Source organism: Chrysemys picta, chromosome 2 (assembly GCF_011386835.1).
Source record: "Chrysemys picta bellii isolate R12L10 chromosome 2, ASM1138683v2, whole genome shotgun sequence".
In the NCBI taxonomy this organism is placed as follows: Eukaryota; Metazoa; Chordata; order Testudines; family Emydidae; genus Chrysemys; species Chrysemys picta.
The window spans coordinates 101,509,051-101,536,023 of NC_088792.1; the positions used below are offsets into that span (position 1 = coordinate 101,509,051).

The window sequence follows — 26,973 nt, forward strand, 5'->3', positions numbered from 1 at the left end:
GACTAAGGGGGAATATGATCGAGGTATATAAAATCATGAGTGATGTGGAGAAAGTAAATAAGGAAAAAGTTATTTACTTGTTCCCATAATACATCTCTATCTCGATATAACGCTATCCTCAGGAGCCAAAAAAGCTTACCGCATTATAGGTGAAACCGCATTGTATCAAACTTGCTTTGATCCACCGAAGTGCGCAGCCCTGCCCCCCCAGAGCACCGCTTTACTGCATTATATCAGAATTCGTGTTATATGGGGTCGCGTTATATCGGGGTAGAGGTGTACAAGAACTAGGGGCCACCAAATGAAATTAATGGCTCGCAGGTTTAAAACAAATAAAAGGAAGTGCTTCTTCACACAGCGCACAGTCAACTTGTAGAACTCCTTGCCTGAGGAGGTTGTGAAGGCTAGGACTATAACAGTGTTTAAAAGAGAACTGGATAAATTCATGGAGGTTAAGTCCATTATTGCCTATTAGCCAGCTTGGGTAAGGAATGGTGTCCCTAGCCTCTGTTTGTCAGAGGGTGGAGATGGATGGCAGGAGAGAGATCACTTGATCATTACCTGTTAGGTTCACTCCCTCTGGGGCACCTGGCATTGGCCACTGTCAGTAGACAGGATACTGGGCTAGATGGACCTTTGGTCTGACCCAGTACGGCCTTTCTTATGTTCTTATGTTCTTAAAAGGCATCAAAAGGTTAAGTAAAAGTCAAACTTAAGTTACACAGAAATGTTGTAATGAGTCTGCTGGCAACCATTCCTGGGCACAGAGGCTTTGAGAATTGCAGCAGCAAACATGTAGATCTATTTGTTAGCCTGCAATTAATGTACAGTTAACATCAAAGGGAAATAAATATACTCTCAATGAATACATACCCCACCCACTTGTTCCACTGCATCTCTAGGCACCTTTCAGTTACATTTCGCCTTTTAAACAAAACAAAAATTCAATATTTAAATTAAGAGGGTCTGTATAACTGGCTCATTTGGGAAAGTTTCCTTTTTATGGAATTAATTTAATCTCCCTCCTCCCAACCATATAAGTGGAATGTGATCCAAGACAATGTGAGAGAAGCATCCTGATTTTGCATATTTTTTTAAATCATCACATTTGACCTTTCTCTTCTGAAAAACAGCAGACTCGTATTTTTGTAAGGACTTCAATTTAAGTATGAGTGTTTGTAATAAAAACACTATTCTCTAGTCTTTGAGATAGATTATTATACATAATGTATAGTCTATTAATGGAGAGGTCAGATTTCTTCTTAATTTCTTTAGGTTCCATAAACATCTGGGGGAGTGAGAAAATGAAATAACATTTGTGTCCTTTCTCACAAAGTAAGGTTGGCAGATTTCAGGCATATACAATTGAACAGTCTCAGTCTGAACACTGTCGTACAGTCTTTAAAGCTCTTTTCTTGAGTGAATGCTCATGATGATTCTGCCTTGCATTCTCCTCTTTGATTTCTTTAAGCAGTGACCTATTTGTTTGTCCATGGCGGCTTGGCCACCTGAGAAATCAGATGTTGCTCATTCTGAAACAAAAAGTTCACCAGATTTCAGGCTGTGTCATTTGATTCCCTGCCACCAATTTTAAGCCTGAGAGGCCTCTCCATATTTGTTCCCCTGCATGTCTGGAATAAAATATATATTAAGTTTGCAGTTATTTCCACGCTTTTTTGAATTATTCTGTTCCTTTTCTATTTGCTTTTCCCCAAAGTTTAGCTGAAACTGGTGGGTTTTTTTTCCTGCTGTGGTGTTTCATGATTCAGTAAACTATTGTTTTCCTTTGTACCAAACATAGTGGTGTTTTGTGCTCGGAGTCAAGATAGCTAAGAAAAACACAATCATGGTTTGTTCACTGAATGTGTAGATTATTCTTTCTATAGGCTAAAAAAGTCACCATATCCCTTTTTCAATATGATATAAAATCATAGAAATGTTGGGCTGGAAGGGACACCTAGTCTAGCCCCTTGTGCTGAGGCTGGATTAAATATAACTAGACTATCCCTGACAGTTGTTTCTCTACTCTCTTTATAAAAATGTCCAATGAAATGGGTTCCACAACCTCTTTAGGTAACCTGTTGAGTGCTTAACTATCCTTATAGTTAGAAAGGTTTTCTTAATATTTAACCTTGAATCTCCTTGCTGCAAACTAAGCTGATTACTTCTTGTTCTACCCTTGGTGGACATGGAGAAAAATTGGTCACCATCATCTTTATAATAACCTTCAATATACTTGAAGACTGTTACTAGTCCCTACTCAGCCTTCTCATCTCTAAACTATACATGCCCAGTTCTTTCAACCTTTCCTCATAGGTCATGTTTTGTAAACCTCTTAGAATTATTTTTTTTTGCTCTCCTCTGGAATCTCTCCAGTTTATTTACATCTTTCTTAAAATGTGGTGCCTGAAACTGGACACAGTACTCCAGCCGAGGCCTCGCTAGTACCAAGTAGAGCAGAACAATTACATCACCTGTCTTACATATATGACACTCCTGTTAATACATCTGTAAGCTGGCATGGCTGGCCATCCGTGTCTGAGGGAGGCCACACCTCCTTGCAGTTTGGTCTGCTAGAGTATTCTCCCAAAGGAAGAAAAAATGAAGGGGGAATTAATGGTTCTCAGCGGCCTTCAAGCAGGGTGGAGCTGTGCACAGTCTAGGCTCTGGCCTGCAAGCAGGCAGAGTGGTAGTAGTTCATTCACCCAGCCTTTAAGCAGGGCGGGGCAACAAGCAATCAAAGCTCTGGCCCGCAGTGAGGCAGAGCTGTAGCAGTTTATCCACCCAGTCTATGGGGCTCAGGTAGAGACGAGAGCCAAGCTACAGTCAATGGGGCTCAGGTAGGGATGTCTGAGGAATGCAGACCTCGTGGCCTAAGGAGGGGGAATACTGCCACCCCAGGGGTGGACTGGCAGGGGGAACGTGGGCCTGTCCACCTCCACTGTGTCCCAGCCCCGGGCCCTAACAGTGCAAGAGTGGTCCGCCACTGGATCAGCTGACTGTGTTTCCGGCAGCACTACAGCTTAACGTTATTCTGGCTCCCCTGGGCTGCTTCTTACTGTCCCCCTCAGGTATACCTGCATCCAGGGGTCGTCCTCAGTCTCCCCGGGATATTCTGCCAAGGGTAGTAGTAGCAGCTTCTCAGCGTCGGGAGTGCCAGGGCTCTCTGGAAGCACAGGCTGGTCCTTAGGGCCACAGCAGTTCTCCTTGGCGTCCCACCCTAGCAGTGGAGAAAGAGCATCTGTCTCCTTCAACAGCTCCCTCTCAAGTGAGCTGCTGGACCGGCCTTTTATACTTCCTCTTCCTGTCCCGCCCCTCTGCTTCTGGCGTGCGGGTCATGGCCTCCTTGTTCCACCCACCAGGCGGCTTGCAACATCCCCTTTGCGTCCGTCTCTGAGGGAGGCCATGCCTCCTCACTACAACATTCCAGAATGACATTTGCCTTCTTCACCACAGCATCATGCTTTAGACTCGTATTCAATTTGTGATCCACTATAACCCTCAGATCCTTTTCTGCGTTGTTGCGGTCTAGTCAGTTGTTCACCATTTTTTAGTTGTGCATTTAATTTTTCCTTCCTAAGTGAAATACTTTCTATTTGTCTATAGTGAATTTCATCTTTTTTTCATACCAATTCTGCCAATTTATCAATATTGTTGTGAATGCTGATCCTGTCTTCCAAAGGGCTTGCCAACCCCTTCCAGCTTGGTGTCATCCACAAATTTTATAGACATAATCCCCACACAATCATCTTGTTTGTTAAGGAAAATATTATCAGTACTAGACCCAAGACTGACATCTGCAGGACCCCACTTGACACGTCCTCTCAGTTTGACAGCAAACTATTAGTAACTATTTGAGTATGGTGTTTGAATCAATTGTTCAACCACCTTATGGTAATTTTATCTAGACCACATTTCCCTAGGTTGCTTATGAGGATATCATGTGGGACCGTGTAAAAAATCTTATAGAGAGCAGATATATCCTGTCCATTGCTCTCCCTTGCCCCATTCACTAGGCCGATTACTGTGTTAAAGAAGGAAATTAGATTGGTTTGACACAATTTGTTCTTGACAAATCCATGTTGGCTATTACTCATCACCTTACTGTTCTCTCAGCTTGAACATATTGGTTGTTTAATGATTTGTTCCAGTATCTTTCAGGGTATCAAAATAAAGATGACTGGTCTGTAATTCCCCAGATCCTCCTTATTCCCCTTTTTGAAGATAGATACTGTGTTTGGCCTTCTCCAATCCTCTGGGAATGCACCTGTTCTCCCTGAGTTCTCAAAGATAATTGCTAATGATTTTGAGGATGCTTCTGCTAGTTTCTTAAAGTACTCCAAGGGAAATTTCATCAAGGCCTGTCACCTAGAATATATCTAATTTATCAATATATTCTTTAACATGTTCTTTACCTATTTTCTCCCTTATTAATATTAATTGTGTTAAGTATTTGGTCACAATTAGCTATTTTAGTACAGACAAATAAAAAGGGCATTTGACACTTCAGCATTCTCTCTGTCATCAGTTATTTGCACATTTTTTATTAAGTAATGGACCTACTCTTTCCTTTATCTTTCTCTTGTTACTAATGTATTTATAGAACCTCTCCTTCTTGTCTTTTATACCCCTTGCTAGTTGTAACTTGTTTTGTGCCTTAGCCTTTCTTATTTTATCCCTACATGCTTGTGCTATTATTTTATATTAATGTTTTACCAATTTTGTCCTTGTTTACGCTTTTTGTATGATTCCTTTTTGTAGGGTGACCAGAGGGCAAGTGTGAAAAATTGGGACGGGGGTGGAGGGTAATAGGCGCCTATATAAGAAAAAGACCCCAAAATTGGGACTGTCCCTATAAAATTGGGACATCTGGTCACCCTACCTTTTTGATTTTCAAGTCCTTAAAGAGCTCCTGATGCAGCATATTAGTATCATTCCTTCACATTGGGATACTTTGCTGTTGTTCTCACTCCTTTATTTTGTCAGAATCACGAACTCTATCATTTTGTGTATTTTTCACCCAAGTTACCCTTCACCTTCAGATTACCATCCCTCCCTCCCCTCCTCCCCCCGGTCAGTAAGAATCAAATCTAAAATAGTTGCCCCCTTAGTGACATTCTCCATTCTCTGAAACAGAAAGCCATCCCTATCACATTCTAAGAACTCATTGGACAGTCTGTTTCCTCCTGTGTTGTTTTTCCAATAGGTATCTAGACAGTTAAAGTCCCCATTATCACTAGGTCAGATTTCTGCACTGGCTCATGTTATCTATGTTGCACACTCTTTGAACTCCAAGGAAAGTGTTCACACCATCCTTTAGGATCCTTTAGGATGGAGTAACATGCGTCTTTATCTGTAGTTGGCACAGTAGGGAAGAGGGGAGAAAGACCTCCCTGCTTTCTATTATTCCCTGCCACCTTTGGGGATTACTGTCACCCCCAGGGGACATTAGGAAGAAACTGTTCTTGCCCTCTCCAGAGCACAAGGTTTGAGATTATTCCTGGCCCTGGCATGAGGGGAACAAAGTGTGGGAGGGAGGGGCAAGTTTATTGTGATTTCTCCTTTGCACTCACACAAGGTCCAAAAGTTGATCTACTCCAGTAGTTCCCATATTTTGCTTCATAACCATTAGTGGTCCATGGAGAGCTAACTAGTCACATTTTGTTGGCTCTTTTTGGTATCCCATACTAAATTATATTTTAAAAAAACCCTGAATTTCAAAGGAGCTGAGCACCTGTAGCTCTCATTGACTTAATTGTGGGTTATCAGACTATAAATACTTCCTTACTATCTTTTTTCCATGTAAGCATTTAATATGGTTGCCCCAAGGACATTATTGACTCATTAGTGGTAGGGGTGTTACCTAGGGTTAGCTGAACTCAAAGCTCTTGCTAACTTTACTCTTTGCAAGGCGATGGCAGGAAATAAATGAATGGGGACACTGCCCATCCGATAGATAGTTGATGCAAGCAGGCAAACTAAAGTACTTGCACTCAACGCTTCTGCTATATTTAGTCTCCAGTACTTACACACATCTGCAACAAGTTAGTAGAGCACCCCAAATTAATCCCAGATTAATATTTATCCAGGATCTTTAGGAGGTCTCAAGTGGATTTCTGTAGATGTCCATAGCCAGCCTTCCATCTGCAGGGGAACTTGAGAGGCGTCCAAATGTCCACTGAGTTCAGAATTCTTCCTCTTTTTATACCAGTTTGTTAGTAATACCTAGCTTGCGCATAAAAAAGGGTGCTGAGCAGAATCTCAGTGTGGAGTTTTCCAGCCTGTCAGGCACGGGTAATTTTCCATCAGTTTAACCAGCTGTATTTCACATAGCAATAGTTAACTACTGCAAGACTTTCCTTCTTGCAAAACTGCATGCTTTGGCAAAAAGCTCAAGTCAAGAGGGAACAGGGTCATGTTTACTCCTTATGGTCACTCACTTCCCCATCCCTGTCTGTTAGTTGTGCTAAGACTTCAGAAAAAGCCTTTCTAGCTGCTTAGAGCAATGAGCATAACAACTGGTATTCCAGCTGTGGGTGGTGGTCTGGGCATGCTAACTGGCTGTGGGCTATCAAAAATCTTCCCCTCCTACAAGGGAACTGATCTGCATAACCACAAGTGGGATGGAATATGGTCTGCAGGACATTCTTTCTATTGAGATGTAGTCCTCACTATGAAAAAGTTTGAGAACCCCTTTCAGGTTCCAAGATGTAGCAAACCAACGGAATATTGAACATTTTTCTCCCAAATTTAATTCAAGCTGTTATTTTAATATAATTACTTTTCTATACTGGTTTCTTCTGGATCCCTAGATAGGTTAATAAATTGTTCATTGAATAGAGAAGACACATGAATTACTCAATAAGAGTTTTCTTATACTATGTGCACACATCCATGTGGAAATGAAGGGAAGTCATTTTGAAGAGAATAGTTTTGATTTCTAGCAATGCAGTTATACACAAAAGGTAATTCAAAGCCTTATGTCATTCTCTTGCATTTACAATACCTATTATTTTTTTCAAAATCTATATAGAGGTGCTGTAAAATTAAGTTGAACTGCATATTTTTAATAATGTATGGAAAATCTGGAATCCCTGAGCAGTTCAGAAAGATTTTAATGCTTGCGGTAGAGCTGAGCTAACATTAGAAAAAATGCCCATTAATACGTTCAAATTTTTTACACATACTGAGTCTGTCTAAACCTTTTTTGTCAACTTTCTAAAAATATTTTATCAATACATTTATTGGGAGGATTTTTAATGGAAATGGCAATTTTTAAATAAGATGGAGGAAGATTTGCAGAAAGTAAATTTTTGAAGCCATATTTGTGCATATTCGTATCAGAAACGTAATTCTAAGAGTTACATTGGCCCTTTAAAAGCACTCTGTGTGTGTATGTCTGTGTGTATATGTTACTGGTCAGGACTACCGGTATATCCAACTTGCACACAGGGCCGGCTCTAGGCACCAGCAAAACAAGCTGGTGCTCCGTGGCAGCAGCAGCGGAGGTGAGCTAGGGCGGCCGGCGCCAGAATGCCGCCCCTAAAAATGTGCCCCGGCCGCCCTAGCTCACCTCCGCTGCTGCTGCCACGGCGCGCGAAACAGCTGATTCTCAAGCCTGGGAGGGGAGGGAGGGGAAGCAGCGGCGCGCGAATCAGCTGTTTTGCGCGCCGCGGCGGCTCGGGGTCTCCCCCTCCCTCCCAGGCTCTCAAACCTGGGAGGGAGGGGGAGATCGCGAGCGGCCGCGGCGCGCGAAACAGCTGTTTTGCGTGCCGCTGCTCCCCCTCCCTCCCAGGCTTGAGAGCCTGGGAGGGAGGGGGAGACTCCGAGTGGCCGCGGCGCGGGCGCCGCTTCTCCCCCTCCCTCCCTCCTAGGCTTGAGAGCCTGGGGGGAGGAGGCAGGGCTGGGGATTTGGGGAAGGGGCGGAGTTGAGGCGGGCCGGGGGTGGGGTAATTAAAGAACGGGGGGAGGGGGGGGCAAAATTCTTTTAGCTTTGGGCGGCAAAAATCCTAGAGCCGGCCCTGCTTGCACATAACAAATGAAATTAGGTCACGAGCACTTGCACCTAGGCAACCATCAGTTTTTAGTTCAGTGATCAATTTATCTTTATCAGAATGAAATATAATATGGAATTACCCCAAGCTAGTTGCAATACTTTTTGTGTCAAATAAATTATTTGCTATGAATTATTTTTCTCGGCTCTGCTTTGAAGTGTCAGACATACCCTGTGTTCTGAAAAACCATTTCTGAATCTAGATAAGATCCTTGTTTCCTATTTATCAGCAGTGGTCTCCAGATTGCTGTGAGAGGTCACAGACAATAGATCTGAAGCAGGTTGAGCTAATCTGCAGGGAGATCTTTTAGTTTTCCAGTGAATTTGGCAGTAATAGCTATGATCAGGAAGACTGCAGACAAAACAGGCTAGAGACTCAAATGTTGCAAACTGGTCTAGCTCCATTGAAGTCAATGAAGCTATGCTAATTTACACTTGCTGAGGCTATGGCCTGGACTCTGTGAAGGCTTTTCCACCTCCATTTAAGCAATGGTGGACTGAATAATTTACTATTCCAGGTAATCCCTCTCTGAAATACAGGCTGCCAGGTTTGCTTAATCATAACATATTACATAGGCCTCTGTCACCTTTATTTAAACTGAGTGGTACCTCTTAATGTCTGATTGATTTCAGTGAGGCAACTTGTGGAGTAATGTACTGGGAACAGATACAAAGCCATTGAAGTGAGCTCTGGATTGGTCCCCTATACATCAGAAGCAAAGGTGGCAAAATCAGGACCAGGGTGATTTTGTGATGAGGTAGCAAAATATTAGGGGGAAGCAAACATTTAGGTAGGCATTTTTTTATTTTCTTAAGGCAGCAGAAATCCTATAGTTGATTTTTAGCATAGGAGGATGGCTGATTTGAGAAGAATCTGTTACACATCACCAAGGTGATGGGGCAACTAGTACTGGAGATTTATAGGTCAGCTTACATGACGGGTGAGACATTATTTAAATTCAGTCAGTTTATTGGATTATTGACATTTTACTGTAGGAGATTGTTCATTCAAGGCAATAGTTTCTAAGTAAACATCTTCAACATTAGCCTTTTATTGACTTCTGAATTTAAAAAACCAATAGGAACCTTGTGTCTTTTAGCAGTTTATTATTACATTTATCTTGCAGACCTAGTCTGTCTCTGCTGTCTGCTGTGAGCTCTCTTCCATTAAAGTCTCTCATATGACCTCTCCTTTTGTAGTGAGTGTACATAGTTCCCTGATTCCATTTCTTCTTCCTTGTTCAGCTTTCTAGTTACTGGAGGGATCAAGAGAAAGTAACATTCAAAGGTGTCAGCTCAGTTTAAAGTGACAACACAGGCATGAATCCCCTTTTGTTCTTAAGGGAAATTAATGCATAATGTGACACAGCATGGCCAGAGGGCAGCAGGAGAGGGTTAGAAGGGAGCCTTATTCCCTGTAGAGCAGTGGTTCCCAAACTTTAACAACCTGTGAACCCCTTTCACTAAAGTGTCAAGTCTCGCGAACCCCCTCCTAAAAATGAATATTTCCAGGGATTTTCTCCTTTACCTGAGTATGAAATATAAAAGCAGTGATCTGGGAAATATAAAATTTGTTTTTATGACATGCTTATTACACACTATTTATTATTAATTATTATTGATCATGACAGTATTTTTATTACATTACGAAAACAGCAACACTCTTCCAAGATCTCACTTTCGTAGCTTGAATCACTTTGAATAAGCCTGTTCTAAGATAAGACTCCTATGTTTCATCAAGGAGTATCAGATGTGAAACAGCATGAAGGTATTTAAGAAGTCAATTCAAAGAGTTCCTCCTACACAATCATTCAGGTGTTGAGCAGTCCAGGCAAACAATGTACGTTACAACAAAGCTTAAACTTGTTCTTCATAATAATTTTAAAAACACCACTAGCTGCCTATTTAATTTTAAAAACAGCAAAAAATATCCACCTCTTTTTCCATTTCTTATAAGGAGTCTTGAAGTTTAAATCTCCTCAGTGTGATAGATATGCTTGCTTTGATCTGCTTAGCTCTTGAAAGTCCGGGGCTCTGTGCTGCTCGCCCCCTGCTGTCTGGGGTCCCTAGGGACAGCTTTGTCCACCATTAGGGATTTTTTTCCCGAGAACCCCCTGTAACATTTCATGAACCCCCAGGGGTTCACGAACCCCAGTTTGGGAACCACTGCTGTAAAGGGAAGAAATTTTGCTATAGATTAATTAGAGCACCTGAAGCCAATTAGAGCACCTGAAGTCAGTCACCTGATAACCTCCCCCTGCTTCAATCAGATAGGGGAGGAGTTGGAGCAGAGAGGATTGGTGTTGGAACAGAGAACAGTTTGAAGGAGTAGAAACAGAGTGGATTGGTGTTGGAGCAGAGAGCAGTTTAGCGGGAAGCAGAGGAAAGTTTGGAGAAGTGCTGCAGCGGGCTAAGAAGACCAAGACCCTAGGTAAAGGGGCACCTGGCTTGTGTAGAGGGAGGGCAGGAAGCCCCCCCACAAGCTGGAGGGCAGGAGAGGGAAGTAGCCCAGGGGAAGGAACCGCTAGTTCAAGTGGTTTTCCACTATCCCTAGGGCCCCTGGGCTGGGACCCAGAGTAGAGGGCGGGCCCGGGCCCGGGTCCGGGTCCCTCCCTCTCCACTCCCCTCCTCTAGGACACTAGTGGGGCAGTTAATATTCCAGTTCAGGGGCAAGAAATGGCATCCTGAACCCCCCTCCAAGAAGAGAGAGCGCAAGACCCATCATAGTAGTACCGGCAATTTGCCACAATAGCCATTAGGGAGTGAAGTCATGTCATTTTTGAAGCTGTGGGATCTGTTCCTCTTCATGACAGAAGGTTTTTTTTGTTGTTGCTGTTCAGCCTCAGAAGGATCAGAATGGACTTTTAAAATTAAACACTTTAATATGTAGAATTGAAAGTGGTGAACTGATTTCAATGGAACCACTTGTGTGTTTAAGTGCTCGGTTGAATCAGAGCCTTAATAAGGAGCAAGTGACTTAGTAAAGAAGAAAAAAAAAAGATCCTTAACAGGATTATCATCAGCCATGTAACTTTTGGGGCAAACACAGGAATTCCTCTCAGAATCCAGCTCCAGCTCCAAATCTATCACAAGTGCCAATGCCATTAGCTTCAGCTAGAATCTTTCATTTGCAGCATCACTGCTCATTTTTAATGGATTTTAAAATAAATGCAGATTGTAATTTTTTCAATAGTCTTTGAGTCTAACTATTGCAAGATTAACAACAAATAATAAACATGTGTATATGTAGATCCTTGTGACAAATATTACAGACTAGTCTGATCCAATTTGAAGAAAGCTTGAGTAAATCCAACTAGTATATACTCAGTATGAGAATATAATCCAACACTCCATTTTTATATATTAATGCTGCATTTTATTTTATACTGAATATATGTATATATTCAGTATAAAATAAAATGCAGCATTAATTATATATATACAAATATCATGTGGAGTGAAACACAACAAGAATCTACATATCAATGGTCTAACAATAGTTTTGGGTGCCGTGAACCTCTGAGAGCTACATCCAGCTCTAACACTTAAACAGCACTGGTCCCCAATCTATTTCTGTCACACACACCCTTACTCATACTGCACTCTGTTTGCGCCCCCCGCTCCCGGGAGCTGCGGTTGGGGGCCAGGGCCAGGAGCGGGGCTGCGCCTGGGAGCAGGGCCGTGGCCAGGTGCCCAGAGCTGGGGGTCGGGGCCACAAACAGGAGTGGAGATGAGGCTGGAGCAGGGTGTGGGGCTGGAGTTAGAGCGGGGCTGGGTAGCAATTTCTCCCCACCCCCTGTAGGGGCTGGCCCAGGCCTTGCCACACCACGCCTCCCCCCCCCCCCCCCGAACATTCCTCTAAGCCTTCCCCCACATTTGGGGGACCACTGCTCTACAGTCGTGATAATTCATTTAGACCTCTGATTTGACAGCTTCAACTTCTGGATGCCCATTATCTAGAAAACACTTTGGATCTGATTTTCAGAACTGCTGAGGACCCAGAACTTCCAATGAAGTCAGTGGGAGCAGCAGGTGCTCAGTGTTTGATAATCATTATAAAGGTGTCTAAAATGTGGGTACCCAAAAATGGAGGCACCTAAAAATGAAGGCAATTTTTCAAATTTGCTTCAATGCCTGTACCTTACAGAAGTGTTGTGGGGATTAATGGACAGTTAATTTTCTTGCGTGCTTTCAGGATTTAAGGGCTCCATTTGGCAAGGGGCTGAAGAATCTGGCCCCAATGCAGCAAAGCTTCCCTTTAAACACAAGTATTTCCAGTGGTAGGGTTGCCAACCATCTGGTTTTGCCTGGACAGTCTAGTTTTTGGCTTCTGTTTCTGGGTATCATTTACGGTTGCCAGGTGCCTGGGGGAAGAGGTGGAATGGGGGTGGAGCCTCATGGGTCCGGTAACCAGCACTTAGAAAGGTGGCAACACTACCAGTGGGACTACACACATTTTTAAATTTATACATGTGCTTTACTCCATGAGGGACAAAATACACATTCATGCAAAATAGAATCCTTAAAACCAGTATGTACTGTGTGTTATTAATATTAGTGATAGAATGAAAAGAAAGAAGGCTACTTTCTTTGCAAACTTCTAATAAGGAGTACTTATAGCCTTTGACAAGATTTTTTGTTATCTAGATGTCTCATACCTTAGCAATCCATTTTTTATGCAGGGCATCTTTGTATTTTCTTCACTGTGAGTGACATTCTGATACTGACCAAACTACATTTTCCTGGAGCATACATCTGTATTAGATAGCTAGATTATTCAATATGTGTGAATTGAAATATAATGCTGCTAGTGATGCTGGGTAATGCTACAAATTGAACACATCCCTGAGGGTTGCATGGGAATTCTAATGCAAACCTGTACTTTTTCAGTCGTCTGTCTAAATTTTGACCCTAAGTTTGACAGTGATAGCTAAGGGCAATTCCAAACAGAGGGAATGAAATATCTCTTCATAGCACCATATTTTCCACAGATGCAGTAAGGGAATTTGAACAATTGATCTTCTGTCATAATGCAGACATTAAATACAGGCTGCGAATAAACCTAACTCGTTCTTTTATCACATCCTGCTGCATAGAGGAACTTTATCAATCTTGGCTAACACACAGCCCCCAAGTTATCTTACTGAAGACCGTTCTTAACTATCTTCCCCATGTATGTGTAATGTTATTTATCTTAGTGAATCAGTGAAGTGAAAGTTGTGGTTTTGGGTCTCAGTATTTCCAGTAGAATCCCTGTTTTGTGGGGAAGGGGAGCATATTTTGACCATCTCAGATCATAACTGGGATTGGGCAGAATGGATGTCTCTGTCCAGATAGTAGAGGTTAGTGGGAAATGGTTTTCCCTCATCCATGAGAACTTGAAGTTTTGAAAATTTTATGCATCCCAAATTTGAACAAAAAACTGAAATCTCAAACACTTTCACAAACCAAAAATCCAAAAGAAAAAAAAAGTCAGATCAGGTCAATCAAAACATTTTGTTTTGGTAATGTTTAAATGTTTTGTTTCAAATTTTGTAATCTTTTTTTTTAAACTACAAATAACTCTCTAAACAAAAAGTAATTTTGACTGCAAAAACTGAATGTTTTCCTTTCAAAAACCCCCAAACACAATGCTTCCACAAAACTTTGTTTTTTGCTTATTTTTTTCAAAATAGGAAATTCATCAAAACTGTCTCTTTCCCACAATATATACGATTTAAGATATGATATTAGCAACACAATTATCAATTTGTTCCAATATTTCAGCAAAAGGAAAAAATGAGATTTAATACTCCACTGGTGTTCACTTCAAAATCATTGTCATTTTACTGTACAGTGCTGACTTTCTGCTGAAATTGCAATGGGAAGACAGTGATGGCCCAGATACATTGACAACGTTGGAATTGCATCAAAATGGCTAAGATGCTTTTTCAAGTGGATCACATCATTTTAAGAATCAATAGCAATCACTGTCCAATTATGTTCCCATTCAGGTTGAGGGTAAAATTCCCATTGATTAGGACTCTAGTTCATCGAGAAGACTAATCACCCTTTCTATATTTTGGAATTTTAATAAAGCCCAACCTTTTGAAAGCACCCTGATATTTAATTTTAAAATTAGCCTTTGAGACTGAGCTATTTTTCATACATTTTCTAACATGGTTACATATCTGAATGCTGTAACTTGTATTATGCAACAGCTTAAAAAACTTGGCATGAGAAGTATTTTTATTCATCCAAGTTTTCATATCTTGGCTGTTTCAGACTGCCTCAGGGTAAACATTGCCATCAGCCTGGAATCATTTTATCCTGTTTTAACTCAATTTTCTTAACTCAAACATTACTTTAATGTGCAATCAGCACTACATGTGTAATATATAAACCACACTGGCTCCGCTGTGCAATAGCACATCAGAGCCTTTGCACTGTTATACTCTGAGCAGCTTGTTGATAAGCTGTGCTTCACCTAGAGACTGCTTCTTATATGGGTGGGAACTCTGAAAAGAGCAGCTTATCTGAATTTTATATAGTAAAACAAAACATCAAATAACATAATCTTACATTGCACTAATTTTTATCTATTTAAACGCACACAAGTTAAGAAATGAAAATATAGGGTTTTCTTAGTCACATTAACTTACCCATACTGTGCTTATTTAAGCCTATATTTTCAGGGCCGGCTCCAGGTTTTTTGCCGCCCCAAGCAGCAACAACAACAACAAAAAAGCCGGAGTGTCCCCCTTGAAAAGGGCCGCCCCAAGCACATGCTTGGAACGCTGATGCCTAGAGCCAACCCTGTGTATTTTATAGCTAATTTGGACTCCAATCCTGAAAATATCCATGTGCCCAACTTTACAAGGGTGAGTCCCATTGACTTTTTATAGTTTCCTTTACAGCCCTGTCAGTATTTCCATTAGAATCTTGATTATGTGGGAAAAGGGGAACATTTTGGACATCTCAGATTACATATGGACTTTGAGAGTTGCTGTCCCAGACTGGATACGGTACTAATAATAATGAATTATTTATTTATGTTTTTGTTACCTGGCAGAAGGAAAAGTTTTAACATTCTTGACCATTTACCATTTCTCTGCTGATGTACATTGGTAAACATACGATGAGGGACTTTCATTTCTTTCTCCTTCAATGGTATTATGGGATGCATAAAAGTAAATCATGTTTGTAAGTGTTTGTAAGTTCTAGGCCTGAATGATAAAGGATATTATAGCTAAAATTTTCAAATTTCATACAACAATGTAGGTTCCTAAATCCATATTTAGGCACTTAAAAATGTGGAAGGCTGCTTGTACAAGTTAAAAGGCTGTAAGGGGAGTGAGATTGTTCTGATTCTGTTGTGGTTTGGATGGAGTCTTCTTTTTGAGAACATTCCGGAAGGACATCTGTCTTTCAGTTGTCAAGATGGATCACAACCATGGGATCATGCTGGACTTCTAACTGGCACTGGATTATTGAGTATGTCTCCTAGAAATATCCTTTTCTATATCTGACTGGCCAGAAGATGTCACCTCATTCTATCAGGCTTAACTACTGTGACCTACATTTGTGACCTCCAACATTAATCAAAATCATTGTTCCTTGGAATGAAACTGCTGACCCTGAAAAAGCTCAAGTTTGTTCGGAAGGCAGTAGCCTTCCCGCTACTAAGCAACACAGGTCACTGAAACTACATCAGTTGCCTGTCCTCTGATAACTGCATCTGGTACCCAATTAAATACAGATTCAAGTTCAAGATCTTAGTTCAGATCTTGAAAGCCATATACAGGTGTACCCCTAGCCACCCAAGAAACTGCCTGTCCCTCCATGAACAATGACCTACCTCCACATCCACATCTACAACAACGTAGATGTCATCCTACGTGTTGAGATTCATGCATGTGTGAGATAGAGTTTTCTTGGTAGCTGGACCACAACTTCAGAACCTTCCCAGTAAAAAACTAGAATGACCATGAACGAACAAACATTGTCTTCAGAATAAAATGCAAAGCTTGCTACATTGGTGTAGCCTTTCCTCAATAAAAACTTGGGGGAGCGGGAAGAAGGTCAGTAGGGGGGATGAAGAGAGTAAAACATGTCAAAGAAATACGTGTAGTAAGAGATAATTCAAGGTGAAGTGGCAGTTAACATGTATCACATAGAAAAATGAAAAAAAAACACCATATCACCCTAGGCATACAATTTTCACAAAACAATCACTCCCTATCTGACCCCTCAGTCCTCATCCTCAAAGGAAACCTGCACAACACCTTCGAAAGATAAGCCTGGAAGCTTAAATTCATAACGTTGTCAGACATTGGATTTATGGCTCATTATAACAAACTGTAACCCACTAACGTCCTTTGTCCTACAACTGCAGAGGTGTTAACTCCCCATTTAATCTTGAATGATCTCTTTCAACGTGTGTTTACTCCTTATGCTAAACCATCTATTCCATCTTGTATTTAGCTGTGATATTCAGATTACCTTTTCCAGACCTGACAAATAGCTCTGTATAAGCTTGAAACAGGAGTTGGTCAATATAAGGTATTTCCTCATCCACTTTGTGTCTCTAATATTCTGGGACCAACATGGCTACAACAACACTGTGAACAAGAAGAGAAACACTAGTTCTTTTTGGAATCTTTAATCCTAACGTGGTCAGGTGAGTTAGTGATAAACACAGTATAAAACCCTGGATATTGACAGACACTGTTCTTTATTAATAGCAAAATCACACTGAAATGAGTAGCATTCCTATATCATTGTTTTCAGCAGAAAACCTTGTGTAGCCGAAATAATACAGTTCAGAGTGGGAATAATATGGCTGCTCTTACATCTTTAAGACATCAGGATTATTCAAAGAGCAGATGCACATAAGCTATATAAAAATACTGAAATACAAAAAGCTGCATTACAGGGACACAGTTAAGTGTTTTTACTGTTGATTGTTGTTTGTTCTATGTTTTCTGTAATTCTTAAGAAACTTGAAAAGTAACATCTGCTTTGCTTACAAATTGTGTCCTGTTCTACTTGGCAAACTTTCACCAACCCTAGTTCATAAGTTACCAGAGCCAACATGGCTGTTAAGTATTATTCTTTGCTGCTATTTTAAATATTGATGATGACGCCAGCAATGGTGTCCACATAATTCTGAGAGTAAGGTGTATAATTCGTTTGACTGGCTGCCTGCCTCTATATCAATGGAACAAAAAAAAAGAAAATTTGTATGGTCATGTATCAGTAGTGGCTACTAGGTGTTTGTTTTCCAGTGTGGCTGATTCTTTCTAAATACAGCATAATTTTTAGTGTGTCGCTACCAAATGTCTATTTCTGCAAGCACAAAATTGCACACAAGTATATGCTCCAATACTTTATAGGTTCAAACACTCTTGACTAATTCTAACATCCGCACATGTACAGTTTTTGTGCCTGCGAAACCCATATGTCCCCCTCAGAATATGAGATGAAGTTTACCCCTTAGAAACTAAAAGATTCACTTTACTTTATGTATAATTTGGTGAAGAAAATCAGATGTATGTCCTGTACTACTTGATAATGTTCCGTTAAAACAGCAATGAGGGCATGACCCGAACTCCTAAAAGGATACTAGTTAAGAGTTCTGCTCTTATTTGTCTGTGCCTTTGTACTGTAGTTTATATCTCTGTTCATCATGGAGTCTCAGACCAGTGGGTTATCTTTTGATTTTCATATTATTTGCAATTCTTTGACACAATAGGTTAAATTCTGGACAAAGTTGCAATCTTCTATCTGTTTCCTTACTTAATAGTCTTTGTGTTTGATAAATTCATCTCTTTTGTATTCAAGAATAATTAATTAGGTAATGTTATAAGCTCCCATTGACTTCCTTTGTATGGAGCAGAGAATAGATCCCAAAATGAGCTAAAATCCAACTTGAAGTACTTAGTTTTACAAGACATGTACTTGGGAGAAAAACAGTAATGCACTGGATAAGCCAAATGTCCCGTGCTCCCTTTACATCCAGCCACAGGGACATGGCTATACAGATAAATACATATTTACTATTTACCTAACTATATATAGTGTCCTCCCTTCAACAACCCTTAAGGTTGACTTCTGTTTCTCAAAGGAGCATTTTATCTAGATAAAGCTGCCCTCTGGGTTTTATTACACTAACCACTTACTTCTTCTGGCTCTCTAGCACAGTCAGCACTACAATTACCAATGCAATTGGAGAATAAGATATAGGGCCAGATTTTCAAAAGACATTCAGGTGCCTAACAATGGAGATAGACACCAAGTAGGATTTTCAAAAGTCCTTAAGTCTGTTACGTGCCTAGCTTTCATTAACTTGAATGGTAGTTTGGTGCCTAACCTGCTCAGATGCTTTTGAAAATCCCACTTGATGCCTATCTGCATTGTTCACTGCCTAATTTAAAAATGTGGCCCATAAACATTACATTTTCAAAGTGCTGAACAAACATTATCTAATTAATTAATTAATCTCTGTCTTCAAAGAATCATTCACAGGTGCATTTTGATCACCCTGATTTGCTGTGCGACACACAAAAATTTCAGGGATTTTATATTCCTTTTAGAGAAACTATATTATTCTCCAGATTCACTTGAGAAATTCTGTAAGGATTGATCTCGTTGCTTGAAGTGTAACACTCTGGGAGTGCTTTTGCACCACTGTCTCTGAGAATGCCCCGGAATATTTGAATTTTTGAAAGTTATTCATAAATGTATAGCCGCTTAGCAAGTTACAAAGTACAGTAGAACTAGATCCAACTCTATCCTGGCGTAAAATAGGGGAATCATCAACACTATTTCTCTACATTATCTACCTGAAGATTGTAATTTATGAAAAAAAATAATGTATAGTTCTCTTCATCAACCCTTACTCTGTTCATTGACACACCCCCACCCCCCAGCTAGTTAGCTGAATTCAGGAACTATTTGTGTTTGGTACAGTTACTATATATACTACAAAATAAAATGGAAAGTTTATATGAAATACAATACCACTTGTGGTATTAGACAATGAAACAGAAGGGTTTTTTTTTTTTTCATTTCAGAGGGTAATAAAAGTAGACCCATATATATATATTTTAGCTGGTCAGAAATTTTCTGATGGGACAGTTTTCCATTGAAAAATGCTGATTTCTTGAATCACAACATTCGGTGGGAACATGCTGATGTCAACAAAGCTTCCAGTGGAATTCAGGCAAGTTTCTAACAGACACCTACCTATTTTCCTGCCAGCTCAATTGTCCACCTCCCCGGCAGCCCAGCCTCCCGGGGTTCCTTGGTGCTGTTGCAGTAGGGAGCTTCAAAACTGGGGCCTACTGGCTACCAGCTCTTCAGCTGCCTTGGAACCAGGACTCTCAAAACATCCAAATTCGCAGGCTTCCAGGTCCTCAGTAGTCTGCCTGGGGGTTGCCATGGGGCCAAAGCTCCCAGGATTTCTGGGCTTCCAGGTTCCTTGGGAACATATTTCATTTCAGAAACACCAAAACAGTCCCAGCACAGGAACATCTTGGTGTTTCTGAAACAAAATATTACAAAATTTCACTTCAGTGAAGATTTTTGAGGTTTTGGTTTTTCATCCCAGTTCGGGATTGAAAGTTTTCCAAAATCTTGACATTTCTCATAAAAGCAAAATTCAGTTTCCTGGGCAGCTCTAATATTTCTATGAACTCAGGGCTACAGTGAGTATGAGGGAATAAAAGGGGAAGTTTAAAATGTGCCTTTTGGTTGTGCCAAGGGTGATATGTCAAAAATATGGAGGAATTACTATACCAGAGTTAAGTAACCTTAAATGTTTGCTAATTGAATTGAATGAACCTATTATAATCTTGAATCAATGAATTATTATCTGTTATATGCCACCAGTAAAAAAGGATAAAAACACTATAATCCAGAAAACACTGTATTTGTTGCTCAAGTGACATAAGTACCTCAGCACCAATCTTTGCAGTTAGAAAATCAAGTTAGTCTTGAAATGTATGCAATAAGTGATCAGAACTGAGGAGGACTATTTAAGCAAGTGCTTAGTTCTTCTCAGAAGTCTGTTACTCAATACAGAGCATTCAAGTGTCATGGTTTAATACTTCATAGTTGTAACTGAGAGTAGGATCATTCCCCCACCCCCATCTTAATGAAACTTCAGTGCAGTCATTTGTAAATATGACATGAAATAATATCTGTACAACTAACAGCCTACATATACTGTATAAGTTGCAAAGAAATAGAACTGACTTACACTTGTAGAAGAAAAAATGAAGCCAGGTAAAATATGCCACAAATCATTGGGTTCAGCAGTCAGTCCTTATTCAGCAAAACGCATGCTTAAGTGCTTTGCTGAATGGTGATTAATTTAAAAGCATAGGTTGGAATGTTCTGCTGAAATAGGACCGTGAAGTGGTGTATTTAAAGAAACAGTTTGCTTTTTGGACCCTAGGGGGAGAACCTGTGTGACAGGTACTCTCAGTATCAACTAGCAGAGGGCGCGGGAGGCACATGGATCCCCTGGGTCAGATATATGCATAGTAGTTCACTAAATGGTGGCCAGTGGGTAGCTCTATTGAGAGCCAGAAGCCCTTTGGTCATCACAATCATTGCAAAATGTAGATATGGATAATATTAAAGGAGTTATGTGTCTATACTGAAAATTATGTTCTTAAGGCAGATAACCAGGAGGTGACCTGATATGGACAGTTTCCTCTCAGGCAGGAGTAACAGATGCTTCTCTCACTGTCTGGTTGTTTTGCATTGTGTGTCTTGCAATATTGGCCTATTTGTATATTGTCAGATGCTGATTAAGAGATTGCAAAATCTACAAAAATAAAAAGAACATACAGGAAAAAACAACCAGGAAGGGGCATAATAAAAACAATGGATTGTGTGCCTCTTGCTAACCTGCAGAGAGACATTGGGGCCTGAGAGACAGTGCTTGTGTTGCCCGTGACTGGTGGATTTGGGAAGCGAACCCACATTAGGCACAGACGAAGCTTGCTCACGCTAAGGGCAGGTTATAGCAATGTACCTCACAGCTCTCGGTATCCTTGGTAAGCATCACAATCTGGTATAGGTGTGTTTATACCTGTGTAAATAGTATAGCCAGGTATTTCCTCACTAAAAGTTTGGAAAAAAGGACATGCAAGACAGAATATTCTATGTGCAATATGTAAAAATAGAGCCAAAGTGATTATAATAAGAAATGTAAGCGCTAGAATTTAGATACTGGTCATGCCAAGACAATGTAGTGCATGTAGTAAATCATCAAGCTATAAAGACAATTTATATTCTGAAGCTTCAGGTAGTATCTTACAGTAGTCTAAATAAATATCAGGGTTTCCTCTAAATGTCCCAAGAGTGAGAAAATAATAAGATTTTTAACAATAAGGCTAATTGTAAACTGTAGATCCACTTAATAAGCATTGCACAAATATTGAAATATTCAAAGAAAAATACATGATTCATGTTGTCTAACCAGCCTAGCCATTTGTCTAACCAGTTTTACTGGTTTTCTGGTCTGTAACCACATGTGTCTGTATGTGGCCTAAATTGTAGAGGGGAGGTGTTGAAAGTGAGAAAGGGGTTGTAAATTATTTTTCTTTGCAGTGTGCAGAGAGATACGTGACACTTATTAAATATTTAGATACTAACCTTGACATTTGGTTGCAGTGATAGTTTCCAGCTGTTTATGCACATATGAAAAGCTGTCCACATAAATACTACAATTTATGGCTCATTTGTGCCTGATGGGCAAAGGCCCCTGTTGGTACAGTGTGGAGCTGCACAATGCCTCACAGAGCTCCAGGGTTGCTGAAGAGCAGTATTAGATGATGCAGTATACTCCCTTCTATACACCTGGCAGGGTCCCAATTCGTCCCTACACCTCTGCTCTTTTGGGGTTAGCTCCACACTGCAGCATGCTAGGAGAGAACAGCACTTGGGAAAGACGGTGCAAGTGGGGAAGGCTCCTTGCCCTATTCCCTCACCCCCTTGAGGGTCAGCATAGGCACAGTCTACCCGTACCACGTGCAGTAAGAAGAGCTGCAAGTGTTTTACCACTGTATACAATTATCACACCTTCTAAGGTTGTTTTAGGTTCAAAAGTAAATAAATGACATTTAATTGTTAAAATTCTATAAATGAAATTACAAATAATAGTCATCCTGTTCACAAATCTTATACTATGGTATTTACCATGCAGTTCATCCTCTTACAGTTCAAGTCCTAGCATAAAACAGTTTGACGTTACGCTGAACAGTCATAGGTTGAAAAACCGGGTATGAGCTACACCAGATTACTACTGGCTGCTAGGCCATCATGTGCTATGATCCTGTTATGTCACACAGGCCCGTGAAAGGCCCAACTGGTCAATAATTAGCCTTGAGAACAACAAAGGAAAATGAGATACTTGAGGAAATGGTGATGTTGGTTCACAAGATGGCACCTTTGTATCTGGGTAAAAAAAGTTCTGTTGTACAGGCGGTCCTATCTTTTTGATGAGATACAAAACTCAGTTGCTGATTACAGGTGCTTATTAGGGATTCCGGTGCAGTTTTCATCAGTACATGTCCTGACCAAATCTAATTTCCGTTTGGGTAATTTCAGTCTGCCTCCCTAAATTCCTTCTACCATTTGATTTGTGAAAGCTGCTATTTACTTTCCACAACCATCCCTGCTTCAAATGTTAGGCAATTTGAAAATCTTTTCTTAGCTGGAATAAAATGGAGTAAGCCTAAAGGTGGTCAAGAAAGAGAAGAATCCTCCTCCTTAATGGTTAAAGCTCACCTCCACCTTTTGAGGGAAAAAATGCCTTCTCTGGATGTGCATTTACTTCAGCCTTTGTGGCTTGAATATGAAATCTGATTAACTTACTCTGGCGGTTTCAAGATTGAAAGGGCTTTTTTTCTGACTGATCTGCTGTGAGCACAGCTGCTGAAAAATTTAACCCTGAACTATTAAATGAAGGGGCCTTATCTTGTCCTCAATACATGCATGTAAATGAGAGTTGTGTGGTCTAATCGGGAGAGATGAGGGTGATATATATCAGCTACAGGAACTGGGATTAATTTCACTAGCTAAACAACATAACTTGTAATAATACACTTTTTATTTATGTATAAATCTCCCATTCTCCGGGCACACAACAAAATAAAAATAAAACATATTTTTTAAAAAGTCTTGATAATATTATTTATATCATAGCATTACTCAAGTACATGGTGCTTCCTAGATTTATATGACAGCATAATCCATAAACCAACAAACAGGATTCCCCAGGAAACCACCTCCAAGTATTCCATTAAATAAAATATATCTTGTTAAACAGAAATGATCAAATTTAATGCAGAAATACATAGTTCAAACATTTATTAAATATGACTGTTTAGCAAAATGTCACTTTTCATTGCAGATTGGAAGCTCTAAAAAAAATCAATTCAGGGCCTCCCTTCTTTGTATATTAGCGCTAAAAGAGTACTCAGCAGGTGATAACCCTGTGTATCTTAGCCTGTTGTGTGTAAGAAACCTTTAAATGTGAGTCTTTTCCTGTAAATAGGTCGGGATTTTGTTTGGTTGCAGCTAAAATTTTGTAAACCAAGAAGGTGGTTATTCTACTAAGAGAGTGTGGCGGGGGGGAGGGCAGAAAGATTTGACCCTCAATAATTATCAGTGTGTCTTGCAACAAATACAACCAGTTCTATCCCAGCTGGTGAAATGGAATGACTATCCCAGTGCCTACATGACATTGGATGAGGGGTTAGCTAGCTAAGGCTCAGTCCAGAGATCACTCAGACAGTGTTGGAAGGTTGGGAGAAGCAGCTGGAGTTTAGATCAGCATTTCTGAATGAGGATGTGCTGTTACATCCTGGGATGCTACTGGGTGCCAGGTGGCATTTGTGACCACAAATACTGCATTTTTTGTTGTTGGTTTGGGTTTGTTTGTGTTTGTGTGACCACAAGTAGTGGTTTTGGGGGTTTTTTTGGTTTGGTTGGGGGGGGGGAAGAGTGTAGGGTTTTTTTGGTTTTTTTTGCCATCTTCTAGTGAGAATAGCACAAACTTTTCTCTCTGCTCTGGACTTTGACAAAGCACATGGATGGCTATGACAGTCTAGGTTTGAATTACTATAGTGCACTCTACATGGGCTGTTTACACTGATGCCACTTGGAAGCTGAAGCTAGTGCAAAATGTGGCTAGCCACTTACTAGGTGGAGTTTTACGCTATATCAGTTCCTCATGATATGAGTTGGCTGCCAATCAGTTTCTGGATGAAACTTCTGCTGTAGTGTTAATTTATAATGCTCTAAATGTTTTGGGAGCTGGTTTCTTCTACCTCTCTCTGTGTGCTGTATTGCCAGCAAAAGCTCTTCGGCTCCCTCACTAGAAAAGACAAGTAGCTGAATACAGAACATTCTCTGTTAGGGTATTCTCCATTTGTGAATGTATTCTAGAGCGTGAATCAGCTGACCTGCAGATCAGAGTGCAAGGCTCCTCTTTTCCCTGAGGAAATGTGTGGTGTGGAACTGACTTGCGGGTTGGACAGGCTTTGTTGCTTTCAGTACAGGGATCATTTTGTTTGCTAGGATTTATTTATTTTATGCTGAGAGGAGCTGCCCATTGCACTTGAGTTTTTACTTTGGGAGGGAGTTCAGGGCTACATTTTCAAAGGTATTTAGGTACCTAAAGAAGCAGGTGCCTATATGGACTTTTCAAAAGCACCATGGTGGGAGTTAGGCATCTGGGCAATATGGTGCCTATCTGCATTTTTAGATGCCAAAATACCATTGAAATTTTGCCCCTCAGAGTCTGGGATGGACACATATATGTTTATCAGTTATTAAATAACCAAGAATAAAAATACTTCCAGAGCTCCAGAATTCTCAGGCTTCAGATATTGTGAAGGGAACGCAAGTCTACAGGCACAGTTATTATCTTCTATTTCGATTGGAGCTAGTTTTAAAATATTTTTTTTAGGTTAGCTGTCATTCAGGAAGACAGGAAATGTGAGTTCAGTGCAGCACGTAATTTTCTGTCCTCCAAGAGTCACTTCAGCAACTACAATGAGAATGACAAGGTTCAAGAAGAGTTAGAATTGATTGAGAATCCCAAATATTGGCACACCCGAAGACCTAGATTTTTAAAAGAATTATTGTATACTTTGAGATTTGATTAAACTGAAACATTTCTGTTACTCTTTTCTCTTTGTTTTTTGTAGACTGTTCAAGTCAGTGTAAATGAAATCAAAATCTGACACAACTGTGGTGCTAATGAGTGGCTGTCTTACTTTGTCTGCCAAGGTATTAGATATTTAACAAAACACAAATCTTGAGTAGAATCCATGTAATTATTTAAATAATGTATAATCACCCTTGACAAGGTGTTGTATCTTCCAAAGAACTGCTAATCTAGATTCATCACAACCACCAAGTCACATTCTGGGACATGTTCTTAGATCTTTGACTAATCCTATGGATTTAATAATCCAAGATGACACTGCAAAGATAAAATCTGCCTCAAGCATTAAATCGGGTCTGATAAAGATAAAATGAAAGAATGAGCCTCAGATGAGTGCCAGGTGGACAGGAAAAGGGCAATCATTAAAACACTGTAGGAGAATTTAGTTTGTGATCTGTCAGGATTTACTGATATAGCACATACCATAAATCTTCTTTAAGGTTCTGCACAGTATGCATTGTCATGTGAAATGCTTTCATGAGAGTGATTCCAAAGTGTACAAATAACTTTTGTAGAGTTGCTGGGATGTTACTTTTATTGATTCCTCCATTTTATTCTATATGTTAGTTTTTAAATGAATATTTTAATAAGTGATTTTTCTGGAGTATAAATAAAAGTGATATCAATTATTAATTGGAAAAATGATAGGCAAGTGGAGGAAAGGAGGAGGCCATTATGGAAGGAATAGGCTTATTGGAAAGTATTGACAAATGGGGGTCTTCCCAAATTACTGGGGGGAAAAAAAAAGCAAATTCTGCCATCCTTCATCATGCTAACTAGCACCTCATTCTGTGAGTAGTCTCATTTGCCACTGCTGAAATCAATGGGACAACTTGAAAAGTAAAGTGCTATTTATTGTGAGCAATGATGGACAAAATGGGTCCTTAAATTATATCTACCTACCCCCTCGTTGTACCTCCCAATTCTTTCTGCCCACAAAATGAGGTTGGGGTCTAGTTACTGGAAAGATGCCAACTTTAATGGTAAATTATGTGGAAGAGACACTGGACTTGGCCAACATGTTCCATGAAGGTTTGACATTTTCATTGTCCGGCACATGCAATTCTTGAAAGACTTACGACTTCATCCGTTATCTTGAGTGCACACATGTAATCTCCACCCTGCTCTCTCACCCTCATTTAAGTAATCTCTTCATGCCTTCACATTCCGTGAAATTAGCTCTAAAATACTCAATTATGAAAATGTAGATAAGTGTACAAAAATAGAGAATCCTACCTAGTTTTAGAGATGAGGTAGAACAGGAAGAGGGTAACAGAAGGGCAGAGAGGGAGGGGGAAAAAAGGTTATGAAATAAATTTTGTCAGAGGGAGGAGAATCTTTTTACTATCCCTGGAAAGTGAACTCTGTCCTCTATCAGAAAAGCCTTGCGCAGGGATGGATAAGGGGAGAGAGAGAGCGAGAGAGAATAAGAATGTACGTATCATACATAACTTCTAACAACAACAATATTTTAAACTGTCCTCCAAACTGTTTTTGTTATATTTTACTATTTCTAAGGTCACATCCTTTTTCTTATGAGAGCAGCTAAGATGAATGCAATGCCCACTATCTAGCATCAAAATACTGTGTATGTCTGGTCTTAATTGGTGTGAGACTGTGTAATTATGTATTAGGCAAAATGATTCTTCCCATTACATAGGAAAAGCTGAGCTAGGTTTGGTAGAGCAGTAAG

At 40.1% G+C, this 26,973-nt stretch overlaps 1 protein-coding gene across 4 annotated transcripts in view; it reads left to right on the forward strand.

Annotated features, from left to right (window-relative positions):
* Positions 1-26,973, forward strand: part of CNTNAP2 (contactin associated protein 2) — a 1,641,691-nt gene that overhangs the window by 745,485 nt on the left and 869,233 nt on the right. Inside the window, exon 1 of one of the 4 annotated variants that reach the window (XM_065583878.1) lies at positions 10,347-10,484. The exons of the other annotated variants lie outside the window; for them this stretch is intronic. The gene's annotated coding sequence lies outside the window, so the exon portion shown is untranslated. Of the gene's footprint in view, positions 1-10,346; positions 10,485-26,973 lie in introns of those variants that run through there. 4 annotated transcript variants of the gene reach the window in all.